This window comes from Leptosomus discolor, chromosome 1, assembly GCF_034619465.1.
Source record: "Leptosomus discolor isolate bLepDis1 chromosome 1, bLepDis1.hap2, whole genome shotgun sequence".
In the NCBI taxonomy this organism is placed as follows: Eukaryota; Metazoa; Chordata; class Aves; order Leptosomiformes; family Leptosomidae; genus Leptosomus; species Leptosomus discolor.
In genome coordinates this window covers 141,035,548-141,050,605 of record NC_141391.1, presented here as the reverse complement: position 1 = coordinate 141,050,605, position 15,058 = coordinate 141,035,548, and positions in this window count along the sequence as shown.

The window sequence follows — 15,058 nt, the reverse complement described above, 5'->3', positions numbered from 1 at the left end:
TTTTTTCCCCCTGTTTTGCTCCATTGGGTAGCAACTGTACTGAGCTCACCCCACGGAGGGTGCCTGGGCAGGCCAGGGTCAGGCAGGCTTTTGGTGTGCCCTTTCTGCAGGATGCTTTCATTTTTTGCCATTTCCCACAATAGTGGGATTCAAAGGTCGTAACAAGAGACAGGTTTATACTGTAATAGGTATGACATGAGGTTGTTACTTTATACCACTGCTTACACCTTAGTCTGAGAACTGAGTTATTTGCACAAGGATATGACTGAACTAAATAGGATTCTATACATTAAGAATGCAAAATAGTTTGCAGGGTTTGATGGCAGGTAGGTGAATTTGCGCTTTTGTGGCTATTCCCTCTGACTTCATGGGAGAGCCTCATAGGACAAAACCTTCCTGTATGTGAGTCCTGTTGCAGAATTGGAGCTCACATCAATATAAAACCTCACAAGAAATGCAGAAAATGGAGTAAAGATTACAGCAAGCATTATATGATTGAGGTTTAACGCTGTAACCGTAAGCCATAAAATATCTCTTAAAGAACACCTCTAGCTGTATATTGATATGTTGTGCTTTTAGGGTATTCTTCCATCCTCTTTGTTACTGGTCCTTTCAAAATTAATTCCTCATCACCCCATTATAATAGATAGATATATAGTATTTGTTCACTTTTCAACACTCTTTCTGTGTGTGTTGCAGCATGTTTTTGACATGTAGTTCTGGCCTTTCCAGGTGTCTGTGTGCTGACCTTTCGTAGTATGTTTTCTGGGCAGAAGGTGGCAAGAGGTTTAGTTAAGGCTGCTCTAACTCCTGGGGGTGCTGTGGCAGGCTGGGAGTCCCGTCTGGAACCGGTTCCTCTCATTCTCTGCCATTAGCATTCCTGCAATTCCTCCCATCCAGCCTCCCCTTCCAAGCCACCAAAAGGTTGAAACCGTTTAGGGCTGACAAAAGAGGCTAAGCCTGTCGTCCCAGGCTTGCACAGCAGGTAAGCAGAAGTCTCAAAGGAAATTCCTGGTTAGATGTCTTTCCCCTTCCCAGAAGGGTAACTGAATGCCCAGCCAGGAGTTTCCTGTCCTTGATGCCGTATGTTGTATCGATGACCTTGCTGGGGTTTTGGCTTTTTTTTTCTCCTTTTTAATACAGATGAGCTGTTGGGCTGTTACTCAGTCTCTGAGCTGAGTGATTGCTCAGCTGCTTTTCATCTGGTCTTTTACTTCTGCAAATCCAAGCTAGGTAGCTGGACGCAGGAGTAAAGCTCCTTATGGAGCAGTAGTCAGGGCCATTGACGGCAGGACCCTTGCTTCCTACACCAAAGCCTCTTCCAAGGAGGAGTGACCCCTGCTTTTGGGATGTGTTTTGGTATCTAAATGTGATTTTTGCCACCGATGTGTTATAGGCCTTTGGTATGCTGCCTAAAAGGACATGCCATTTTAGCCTCAAATCTAGCAGTTTGCTGAGAGGTCTCTGAATAGCTCTTAGGCAGGCAGTGATGTTTCTGTAACCAAATAAATGATTTTTTTAAAGTTGCTTTTACCCAAGTCGCTTATTCCAGTGTCTTCAGACAAAAATATGCAGTAATGCTAGGTGTAACTAAGTGAGATGAAACTGAGTTCCCTGTGCAGTTTTCGTCATTGTTAGAGCAGGAAATCAAAAAGCAAATAAACATGGGCAGAGGTAAACTGTCTTTTTAAAGTTCTTCTGGATTGAATAAATGTTTAATAGTAGTACCACTGGGGAAATGCGTAAACAGTATTTTTTGTACTCCCCTATGAACTCAAGCTTTTTTTTAAGGATATGGATAGAGCCATGAAGTCATTGTGTGACTGTGCCGAGTCAATATTTACATGGGTATAGGTTTTTATCAGTTTTAAATTTAACAGGTTTTTTGATGTTGTTTTTTCAGATAGCTTGTTCAGAGTCAAAACAGACCTTGGTGTAAAGAGTTTGTGCGTAGTGTGGCTGTGTTCGTGCTGTACTGACTGGATTGGTTTAATTTTGAAATTTGGATAGAACGGAACAGTCGTTGTTTAATAGGCATTGTGTTATTGGAACTATTACTCCCATTTTATTTAAAATGGATTTTTTTAATTAAAATTACAAATGTTTGTTGTGTGTTGGTTGTTTGTTGGGTTTTTTTTAATGAGACTTAACATTATAACTAGGGTAGGGATTGTCACCCTGCCGGTGATATAAAACAGGCCAGGATCTCGCTGTAGCTAGGGATGTAGGATGCAGCTGTGAGAGGTGGAAATGAAGGAATGGAGGCAGGCTGCTGCTCAGGAATGGGTCAAGCAGCCAAGACCACCTGGGGCTGACTCCCCAACATTGTTTTGAGTAGCTCTTGCTGCTCACCATGTCCATAGCTGTGGTTTTAGGTTTCTCACCAGCCTCCACACCAGCATAATCCACTGCCAGGCAACTGATACAGACTGACTGTGGGAACCACCTACAACCTACTTGTGAGGTATGCGAGGCTGGCATCACACAGGTTGATGCCTTTTGCTTTTGAAGAAAAAGGAAATGACATTTGTATCTTGGCAGCTGTCCTGTGCATCCCCCACTTCATTGGGTCAGCTGAGCTGCAGAAAAGAATCAGCTATTTCATATCCGGAAACAGAGAGATCTGGTTAGGATTTATATTATTAAAAAAAAAACCAACCAAACAAAAAATGCCGCACCCATATTTTTTCATGAAGAAACAGGCTAGGTATCAAAATTTTAATAACAAAATAAATACAGAAAAAAAAAGTGTAAATTTGAAAAAATCTTACTGGTTTTAATTGACACCCTCCCACCCCCCCCCACCCCCCGAAAAAAACCCCAACAACAAACCTTTAGAATATGTGAGTAAGAGCAGTGATGATGGGAAAGTTTGAATCTGCAATGTCTAAGACTGAAAAGGAATGAAAATGCAGAGTAATTGTGAAAGTATTGCCAAAAGACCTTCATTTTAGCAACACGGCTGGATATTACTACAGTAAGGCACAAATTCTGTTGTATGTATACACTGTTCAAGCTTGACAGCTTAAAAACTGACAACTTGGTGCCTTTTCAAGGAGACAATTATCGAAAAAGCTTTCTTTGCATCAAATGAGAGACTGGCAGTTAGTATTATCAGTGTACTAAAGAGTGGTTTAGTTGAACCATCAAATTTTCCCTGACCCTAACTAAAATAAGCTCTTTCATTATAAACTATAAGGCTTTTTAAAAAGAGAACTAAATATAATAATTGACTTATAATACCTGGTTTAAGAAACAAGAGCATTTGAGGGAAGAAAAAATAAAGAAGAAATGATTATTTCTTCTCTGCTTCTACTGGAAGTCTTACTTTGTTCATACTTACGAATCTTTCATTCTTTATTACTGAATTCACTTTATTGATGTAATCTATATTCTTTGAGAGTTTTTCTCCTCCTCCTGCTCACTCTGCTTTTGGAGGCGTAATCTTTGATGTGTGTTGACAATAATTTTCACGGCATATGCAAAGGGTGACTGCAGTTGGGGAATAAGTAGCATGAGCTGATGAACACGTAAGCAGTAACAGTCCTCTGGTCATGCGTAGATGGGATGGGGTGGGTCAAACCATGCATTTTTAAGAAATTTTGAATCCTGTGAGTGCTGCCATTTACTGTACCTGGGGCTGCAGGTGCCTCTGAGAATCAAGGACTGTGTGTCCAATGCCAGGCACTCAGCATTTAATTCCAGCTGTTATTTGGGGTTTTCTGTAGACTGGTGTCTATACTCACTTTTCTTTTATTCTCAAGCCAATTCTTTATGGCAGGCTAGTCTCCATATTCTTGAAGAGCAAAGCATCTCTTTCAATGGTTTTGGGGAAAAAACAAATATGTATAGGTATTCTTTTAAGCTATTTTAAACTGTTCCAAAAGTAAGGATTATATTTCTGTTTTCACTGTTCAGGGAACATGGCAGATCTGTCACTCAAGGGGAGCAAGCTAGGATCAGCTCTCCTGAGGGATCTGCTCTGTTCATATTACTTACATGTTGTCTCTTGGCAAACACACAGGTAGTCTTCAAATCATCTGAGAGACAAGTTTGGTTTGGTTGGTTTTTTTTTTTAATGATTTGGAAAGTGTCTCGTTGGAAATCATTGGCAGAGGCAAAAATGGATTCCAGACCATCCATATTACCTCTGAGACCATCCCTTCTCCTCTTCCCTTTGTGCAAGCCTTGCCTCTATGACTAGTTCCGATACATTACTCAACAAGAGGCGAAGACAATCATCTTTTCAGTAGAAATGAGCAGTGGTTCTTCAGATCACATTCTCCTGTGCATAAGCTGAAGAAAGAAATGCCTGGAAAGAAAAAATACTGTTCTGAGCCTGTAATTAAAAATAAGTCTTTGCACATATGCTTAGGGACCTAAAAATCACATTGTTAAGGCAAACTCATCTCTAGCATTCTTCAAGGTTTGCGCGCGAGGCTTAGTGTCACAGTTTGAGGCTGGGCCGGTCACTAACGAATGACAGACGCTCTCTATTAACCCCTCTCCCCTCCCAAAAGGGAAAAGGAGAGAGAACAAGGGAGAGAGACTTTACGGTTTGGAAACGAAAACTAAAACAGCTTTACTGAAACAATAACAATAAAAGAAAATGTAAGAATAAGGAAATAATGAAATATATACAATATATATAAATAGATACAAAACCAGTACTGAACCCAACTCCCCCCACCCTGATGACGATCCATCACCACTGACACTGCAGGACTGGCACTGGGGCAGTCCCAGGCTGGACTCAGCAGCAGACAGTGGCGGGATGCAGGAGCTGGACTCAGGCACTGGGTTCAGGGATGCACAGATCGGGATCAACGACAGAAGAACAGACAGAGTCCTCCTCAGATGTCGGCCATCAAAGAAGAGAGATTGACCCTCGCAATCTCTCAGCTTTATACCGAATGTGACATATAGGGGATGGAACACTCTGTTGGTCAGGTTTGGGTCATCTGTCCGGTTCGCTCCTCCCTGCAGGTGTGACCTTTTTCGTGCTTGCAACCCTTTTCACTTACAGCACCCCAACATGGAGTACAAGATCTAGCAGTGACCTTGGTCGCTACAAGAACAAGTATAAGCAAGGGCCTCTCTGCATCCCATTCCTCAGTATGAACTATAAACATCAGGCCTTGTCACTGCTAGAAGCAGTCACTGTCTGGAAAAACATGCTGTGTTTCAGAAAGTGCAGTTAGTTAAAAGAGACTTAACTGAAAAGTTAAAGCACTAAAACAGAATTAGTTCTGGTTTAGCCCAAACCAGGACACTTAGGAAGTGCACTGACATTCTTGTAACAAACTCTGTGTCTTTGTATCCATATATAAACTTTTAATTTTAAAACCCATGGTAATTCTATTGTAGGATCATATTGACACCAGTGTAGGTCATGATCAAAGCTGAATCTGAATATTAGCTATATGGACTTCTGAGTCTTGATGCGGTGGAGTAACTGATAGCAATTGTAGGTTGCTCTGTCTGAGGCCAGGCAATGTGAGAGGATGTAACACCTGATGTGCTGATAGGAAAAAAAATGATGGTGAGACAGAACAATCTTGGGTTTCATTTCAACCTACATTAGTGCACGGAGATTTTCTGCTTATTATATCCAGTTGGGACTCATTCAACTTCTCTCTTATCTCATCTCTTTTCTCTTATCTCATTCAAAACCCATTTCTTTCACTTAGCCTTCTCAGTAACCCTTCCTGAACTCGTATCTTACATGCTTCTTTGGAGGCTGGAAAATTTCAGCCCACAAATAGAGTTGTGAAGAACTGAAAATAGGATCTCAGACTTGGAAGTTGCAGGTGATACCAACTAGGCTATGATACCAGTCCTGTCCATAGTAAGGAAAATCCCCAGCAGTGTAACTCCATTGCCTTTCAGCAATGTCTGCCTTAAGGGCTATATCTTTGATTTGTTCATTCTGAAGGTGTCTTTTATACTTTTTTACATTAATATATTCTGGGAGTATTTCTTTTAACTATAAATTCTTAGCAAAGACTGTGTCTGACATTGTGTGCTGTGCAGTGCTTGTATTTCATTAGGTTTTTCTGACTTTGAAATTAAGCTTGCTGAGGACTTTGGGCTTCCTCTTCTGTATGGTTCGCACAACCATCAGGGGATACACTTGCCTTTGGCATGATGCAGCAGGATCATGGTGATAAAGGTGAACATCAGAGCTTCAAGAAGAACATTCACCAGGAATTAGTTGTTTTGTGACATATAGTGACGTTCTCTGACTTAGTCACGGTGAAGCATAATGCAATGAAGATAACATGTTACAAGTTACAACATACATGAAGTTTCTGCAGATAGACGTTTTAAAATGAACTGAAACAGTTTAAACTAAATCTTAAACTCCTTACAGAGTTATTGAGCATTTGCATGTCCTTACAGCAGCCCCCAGTGGGGATTTTGCTGACTATCCCAGGCTCGCACTGATGAGCATGGGGAACCTAGGCTACGTGCAAAAAGGGGTGCACAGGAAAAAGTTACAAGGTTGTTTACAAGGAAATAGGTCATCCCACCCCTGGCCCCAGTCCGCAATGAAGCATCTCTGTAAATATCCACATCTTCTTAATATTCTCCTGGTATCATATAACCTGCACTATTCCTGCTTTGTCTGGTGTTATTCTTAAACCTCTATTGCTTTATGCACGCACACGTGCATGTCTACTAAAAATTTTCCACTGAGATGCCTGACAGCTAAAAAGCTGTAGAACCACCTCTGTGTGAACATTCAAGAAAATCTATTCCATGTCATTTGTTAGACTGCTGAATATAAGGTCTATAAATGCATGATAACGTGCACACGGAAACCAGTGTATTGGATGTTATATCATGAAATACTTCATGGTATCTTTTATCACTTAACTAAGAAGAACTAGAGAAGATTCAGACCATAAAGCTAGTGAGTCCATTTTTATTTTTAAGAAGGCTTTGAGTTATTATGGAAGAATGTGTAACTTGCCATACAAGAAATGGGAAAGGCTACAGTGTTTCTGTTCACGGACTTCCCACATCCATCTTTACTATTATCATTCAGTATTTTAACCTACCATCTGAGGCAGAAAAAAGCACAAAAAATATTTTATTTGCTATATACATAATCTTTCACCTGTTTACACATACTAGATATGTAAAAGAATTGAAAAAATGAAAAAAAGTCAAGACTTCTATGGGCTTTTTTCCCCTCTAAGTCCCACTGTTCCTTCTTTTCTGGTAGATATTATTACTGGAAGTCTGTAGTGTCATGGGTACTTCCACTTTTGGAAGCTGTCCCAAGCTTGAGAAACCACTTGCTTGAAGCTTGAATTTGAGACTGGAATGCATAGTTTGGCATGTTCTCTACAAAGCTGGCTTTGAACAAAGCATTTGCACTACGGGCTGATCTCTGTAGCTTCAGAGAATACTGATGCTCCTAGCAGCTCATTTATATCTGATCTTCATTATGTGGTAGCATGGAAACCGTGGTAGCTTTAGCTTTAAATCTCAGTTTGATATAGCTGTGCTCTTTTGCGTGGTTATAGTCCTTATTGTCCTTATTGTCACCTACTGGATAAAATAGGAATGAAAACGTCACTTTTCTGAAAAATACTCTATTGGTTTAGGTTCATGGGGTTTGCGCCCTGTGTTTTAGAACTGGCAGCTTCAACCTACCTGTTGAATGTTAGCTGAGGTTATGTTCGCGGTGAGATTCTGGGGAGTCCCCTGCTGAAGCTGGGTGCTGTGGGGTGACTTGCCACAGAAGGTGGATAATTCTTGAATTCCTCAGAAGAGAGTTTTTAGTATAAGAAATGATCCTATGCTTGGGAGGCAAATACCTGACAACACAAAGTGAGATCCTGTCCCAAATCAATCGAGGTCAGTGTGAGTTACAGTGCTGATTTCCTTGGACGCAGAATCTCACTCCGGGTATGCATGAATGCCATTAAACCTGTAGGCGAGTTCTCATGTTAAACTCTGAAGCCAGAAATAACTAGTGCCTGAAGGCTTAGTATCATCTTCCCTGCTTCAGTGTGTCCTCTGAGTTTATTTGTCAATGTTTTTTTGATCTTGCCTAATGGTAGGAAAATTCTTTTGTGACAGTGTTCAGGTAGCAAAGTAAGTTGTGGTTATTTTTTCAGCTTTGTCTCTGCACCTGGACTTATTATACACACTGTTTTGCTTGACAGAAAGATTAAGCAGACTTGAGAAATTCACAGTTGTAACGTTATCTTTGCAGTCAGAAGCCTACAAGTCAGGATGAAAGATATGTTATTAAGACTTGCAAAGGAAAATACTGCAGGAAAAATGAAAAGAAAAAAAATAAATTTTTGTGCTTGATTCGATATCTGTCTTTGCAAGTGGAGCTTGTAGTACTGCATATTGGTGTTATACAAATCCAAGTGATACTATAGGTCTCTATGAGTCTTGAGTTTAGGTCTGGGTGCGGTGGCCTTGTTGATCGTTTACTGTAACCTGGTGACATCCCATGAATAAATATATAATGATTTGCTGCAGTTAAAATAAAAAGAATAATGACACTGATAGTAACCTGAAAGCTACTAATTTTTAAGTAATTAATTGTAATTAGGTTCACATACTGCATTTCTTATTTCCTCTGACAACCTGGTAACTTTTCTCATGCCTTATTTTATGTCTCTTAAAAAGGGCTTCTCTCCCTTCTGCAAAACACCCATGCAAAGCAGCTAGTTGTTTACTGAAAAGCCCATGAAGATATCCAAGTGTAGAACAGTACCAACTAGGAACCAGTAAAACTACTAACTGAAAGAAAGAAATTTTAAACTGGGGAAAACTCTTACCCTTAATTTCTTGTAGTTAACCTTGCTCTTAATGGTACCAACAGTAGGTAAAAGTTTTTTGCTAGAAATGTCATTTTAATTATAAGATGCCTTTGTATGGTTAAAATAGCTTCTTGCTCCAGCCATAAACCTAGTAGGGCCCAATTGTTACAAATGGGATTCTAATAAATTCAACTTTCAGTTTCTTTTTTATTTCCTCTCTCTTCTTTCTTTCCCAGCAGACAGAAAGTGTGAATGAATTTGCTCTAGAGCCAAATGATCCTTATCTGCCCTGGCAGTAACTTACTGAGGGTTTTGAAGTCAGGTGGTGAGAAAAATTTACACTAATGTTTAAGAAGCCTCAAGAAAGCCTACAGAAGCCTGGCTAAATCTATGGAAAAAAAAAAGAAAAAGGGCAATCATTAAAAGTCATATACCAAAGAATGGATGAAAAAGCAATAGTACTTTATTCCTGAATGACGCTCTTCAACTGAAGCTCCTAAAGAGCTCTGCTACGATACAGTTACTGACACTGAATAGTATGCTTCCCCTCGAGGAGTCCCATTTATTTTCCCTAAGTATCTACCAGATGGGAGCAGGATGGGGTACAAGTTGAAGGGTTTGGTTCTAGCACCTGTAGTTGAGGAGTGGAACCAAATTTCATTGTAACCCTGGTACCTGTGAAAGTACTTCGAAGCAAAACGTATTTCAACATGACCTAATAGTGGCAAGATCTGAGTAGGTGAAGGGTGGCAGAACTGCTTCGTGATTAATCAAGCAGCTAATGCTTCTTCAAGGCATTGATTCATGAAAACCTTGAACACATAATTCATTTTAGCTGGGCCTCTGTTGAGCGTATATGTGAGCTGGTGCTTTATGGCTGTCCCAAATGCTTTCCTCAGTCTGGGCCTAATAGGGCTGTATATTCATTTTACACTGAGGCATGGTAAGTGACTTACAGGTGTGTGTTCTTAATGCATAAATAAAAGTGAACAAAAGGATAAAGATCCATGTTTGGAAGGAGGCAGAATATGCTGTCAAGTGCTTTGTTGCATTGATGGGATTCTCAAAGCTTAAATTGTCACTGTTCCTGAAAACTGATCTGGTAATCAGCATGCAAGGAAGTTTTTTTGTTTTGGTTTGTTTTTTGTTGTTTGTTTTTTTTGTGTGTGTGGGTGCTGTATAATTTTAATTGACCCTCTGAAAGAACGGAAGCCTTCTTTGTCCTGACCCTGAATTCTTTCCAGGATTTAGCATCTAAGCTGCTTCTAAAAAATAAAAATAAAGCTGGCTTAGTTATACTCATTCCAGCTGTTTCATGTGGCATTTATTGATTATGGCCAACAGCTAAGACAAACACAGCACATATATTAATCAGTCTAAAGAAATAATGTTTTTCTTGGCAACCACATTGGTAAAACAAGTGTCTTACATAGCATTTCTGATGAGGTAAGGTGTGAGTCTGCATCCTTGGGAAGGGTCTAAATGTTCGAGAAAAACTAGGGATTTGTTTAAAAGGTTAAATTTTGAATTATGGCAGTTAGAGGAGAAGAGCCTCACCTGACGACCTTAATTACTTCTGATCATTGTTTAATAAGTAATTTGTATGTTCTGCTCCTCTGCTATATGGCTTTGCTGTTTGCCACAGCTGACTTACGGTATCCTTGTCCCCTTGCTTTTTTCACAAACTCTGCACTCTTACGTTTATATACTGCTTGTTAAATATTTATTAAACCTATCAAAGGGAATATTGTTGGCAGGTGCATAGTATTATAAGGTGCTGGGTGCACAAGCTTCTTTTTCAGGTCACCTGAAGGGCTTAAGTGCCTGAAAACTTACCAGTTGTTTTTAACCCTGCTGCATTCTTTGGTTTAATAAAAAACATTATGTTTCCCTCTGTGCCTTTGCTTAAATTCAGACCATCGTGTCACTTCTGTTGTAGTAGTGCTTTAGCCTGTAACAATACTATAGACTGTAGCAACACCAAAAACTACTTCAACATGTAAGTAATATAAAATTTTCCGTTTTAGTGATGTGCTGACAAAGAATAATGAATAAACAATGTGGCCCTGTTAGATGTTAGTATAGATTTAAGTAAGTGTGTATATAACTGATGCACTTGTATCTTTAGATTTGTGTAGTGATTAGCATATGTATGTTTGAAGGTTCAAAAAGATCTGGATACCAATGTTGTTAAGTAACTCTGAAGAGCCTTCTATATGTGCTTCATGGAGATTAATGGGCTAATACGCATCATTCCTGCAGTATGTTACCAGTGTTACATTTCTTATAAGGTAAATAGGATTTATTATTTTCCAGATGTTAGAAATTTTGATTCTTTCCTGAGATGATAATTTGTGCCTGTTTGGGGGTGCGGTTAAAGAGAGAAAAGTAATAAACCAGGTGCAATGACAGCAAGTAGTTTTACATGACAGTAGGGAATTGGCAAGATTTCTTTTCAAGTTGACTTTTGTTGAAGTATGGAAAAGGTAGCAGAATCCAGTTAATAATGATAAGTCATCATTTCAGCTACCATGCTACTGCTATCGCTTCATTTCTTTTTCTACAATCTTTTACCTGAGAACTGCTCTGTAACATGCATGAATATTGGCAAACACCTCTGGATAAGGTGATGAAGTCTTCAGGGTGGAATCGTAGAATTGTTTAGGTTGGAAAGACCTTTAAGATCATATAGTCCAACCGTAAACCTGGCACTACCAAGCCCACCACTAAACCATGTCCCTAAGCACCACGTCTACACATCTTCTAAATGCCTTCAGGGATGATGACTCAACCTCTTCCCACTTCCCTGGGATGCTTCACAACTCTTTCAGTGAAGAAATCCTTCCTAATGTCCAACCTAAACCTCCCCTGGCACAACTTGAGGCCATTTCCTCTTATCCTACCACTTGTTACTTGGGAGAAGAGACCAACCAACCTCCTTTCAGGTAGTTGTAGAGAGCGATAAGGTCTCCCTTCAGCCTCCTCTTCTCCAGACTAAACAACCCCAGTTCCCTCAACCGCTCCTCGTAAGACTTGTGCTCCAGACCCCTCACCAGCTTCGTTGCCCTTCTCTGGACACACTCCAGCACCTCAGTGTCTTTCCTGTAGTGAGGGGCCCAAAACTGAACACAGTATTGGAGGTGCGGCCTCACCAGTGCCGAGTACAGAGGCACAATAGCTTTCCTGGTCCTGCTGGCCACACTATTTCTGATACACGCCAGGATGCTCTTGGCCTTCTTGGCCACCTGGGCACACTGCCCGCTCACGTTCAGCCCGCTGTCAACCAGCACCCCCAGGGCCTTTTCTGCCAGGTGGCTTTCCAGCCACACTGCCCCAAGCCTGTAGTGCTGCATGGGGTTGGTGTGACCCAAGTGTAGGACCCAGCACCTGGCCTTATGAACCTCATACAATTGGCCTCAGCCTATTGATCCAGCCTGGCCACATCCCTCCAGCCTTCCTATTCTCAACCAGATCAACACTTCTGCCCAATTTGGTGTCATGTGCAAAATTACTGAGGGTGCACTCGATCCCCTTGTCTAGGTCATTGATAAAGGTATTAAACAGAACTGGCCCCAAAACTGAGCCCTGGGGAACACTGCTTGTGACCAGCTGCCAACTGTGTTTAACTGTTCACCCCAATGCTTTGGGCCTGTCCGTCCATCCAGTTTTTAATCCAGTGAAGCTATGAGCAGCCAGTGTCTCCAGGAGAATGCTGTGGGAAAGGATGTCAAAGCCTTTACTAAAGTGTAGGTAGACAACATCCACAGCCTTTCCCTCATCGATTAGGTGGGTCACCTTATCATAGAACGAGATCAGGTTAGTCAAGCAGGACTTGCCTTTCATAAACCCATGCTGATTTGGCCTGGTTGTCCTGTACATGCCATGTGAGGATGCTCAGGATGATCTGCTCCGTAACCTTCTCTGGCGCCCAGGTGAGACTGACAGGCCTGTAGTTCCCTGGATCCTCCTTCCAGCCATTTTGTAGATGAGCATCACATTTGCTAACCTCTGGTCAGCTGTGACCTCCCCCGTTAGGCAGGACTGCTGATAAATGACAGAAAGTGGCTTGGTGAGCACTTCTACCAGCTCCCTCAGTACCCTTGGGTGGATCCCATCCGGCCCCATAGACTTGTGCATTTCTAAGTGATGTAGCAGGTCACTAACGATCTCCCCTTGGACTATGGGGGCTTTGTTCTGCTCCCTGTCCCTGTCTTCCAGTTTAGGGGGCTGGATACCTGGAGAACTGGTCTTACTATTAAAGACTGCGGCAACGAATGTGTTAAGTACCTCAGCCTTTTCCTCATCCTTTGTCACTCTGTTTCATCCCCCAGCCAATAAAGTTTCTCCTTTTGTTGCTAATGTATTTATAGAAACATTTTTCATTGTCTTTTACGGCAGTAGCCAGATTAAGTTCTAGTTGGGCTTTGGCCTTTCTAATTTTCTCCCTGCATAACCTCACGACATCCTTGTAGTCCTCTGGAGTGGCCTGCCCCTTCTTCCAAAGGTCATAAATTCTTCTTTTTTCCCTGAGTTCCAGCCAAAGCTCTCTGTTCAGCCAGGCTTGTGGTCTTCCCCACCAGCTTGACTTTTGGCACATGAGGACAGCCTGCTCCTGCACCTTAAAGGTAGAAGCCTTTATAATGGGGCAATGATTCCACAGTCATTATTACCAAATATACATGCAAGCAGATCAGCCAGCTGTAAAAATTTGATCCAGATCATGCAGCGGTGCACAATCCCATTTCTGTCAATTTAGTCAAAGTACTAAAAGGCAGCAAAGAAGCATAAATTCTTGTTTATGTCAGCTTCAGGAGGATAGGAGATACTTGATGCCACATAAATCTTTCTGATAAAAAGTTAACCTGTCAAAATTGTTTGAACAGATTTGAATTTGTAGAGTTTGTTTATGCTGTGTCATGTCTTTCTTTCAAGTGACCTCGGTTTTTCTGATCCAGTACAGAGAACTTGAAAGTCACACTTCATATATCATTGAATCATGACATGAGATGCTTCTCATGCAGATTTGAGCTAGTCTTCTGCATGCCGCACCAGGTAAGAGAATTCACCTCTAAAAGACATGGGCATAGCAAACATGGGACAGGAAGACTTTTAGCCATGATTCAGACTCTATTTCTAACTTTAGGGTTGGGTCAGGTTTTTTTTCCCAGCCTTTACAATTTAGTGTGGAAAGATTTGCTTTTTCCTCCCTTTTCCTCTGTTTGTTTGTTTGTTTGTTTTTCTTCCTCTAGTTCCCATTACTCCATAGCCTTGGCTGAAAAATTTATTATTTTATTCTGCACTTTTGCACGTACAAGAATTCTTTGTGCTCTTCCACAAACATTACCTGTCACAAAATTTTGCTCACAAAAGCCAGCAAAATAAAGTCTGTATGAGCTGCTAGTGAGTTTTGGAGGAAAGATGAGCAAGAAACATTTTAACATATGATTCTAACATCAAGAACACAGTTGAAGCTCTTGAAATGTAAAATTATTTTTCAGTTTTTGTTCACTTGTAATTCCAAAGCATCTGTAGAAATCTAGTGTGGGATGTGATTTTTTAAAAATTAAGGTTCTAAGGATGGGGTGTGCTGATGTGAACAGAGGGGAAATTTGAGGTGGACTGAATATGAAAGGAAGTTGGGTTCAAGGTTGGATTTGAAGTGGCTGTTGTTGCTGCTTGATTATATTCCTGGTATTGAACATGTGGACTGGTTTGGGCCCTCCTAAGCCCCTTGGCACAAGCAGTGGGTTCTCATCTGAAATACTTACTAGACTGCTTTGGCATCTTCGTGGGCATTGGACACTGAACTCTTGTAGGAAAACACTACCAGGCTTTACAGTACTAAATTTCCTGCCCTGCACAGTAAGTTATGGTAAGTTACAAATTGGCCAGGTGGAAGACATTTAAACTTAATACTTGTGAATTAATGGAGAAATAATTGTTTCAGGCAAACCAACAACTAACTGGGTCTTCAGTGCACTGATTAAGAAACAATCCAGTGCAAATGGAGAAACAGTGGAACAATAGGTGCTGTTACTGTCATTTAGCTTGATTTTTATTTGAGATTTATAACTAAACACGGTCTATATGTTCACCATATAAAATGAATTTTGGAACTCATCTCGTGTACTTTACAGTACTATTTAATTTCAATGCAGCTCAGAGGTGAGGGGGGTGATGGTAAGCTTGAGTATTGCTACATCTTGACAATAACTGGAAACATTGGCCTGTGTTGCATAAATATAAGAAGAATATTAATTTATTTT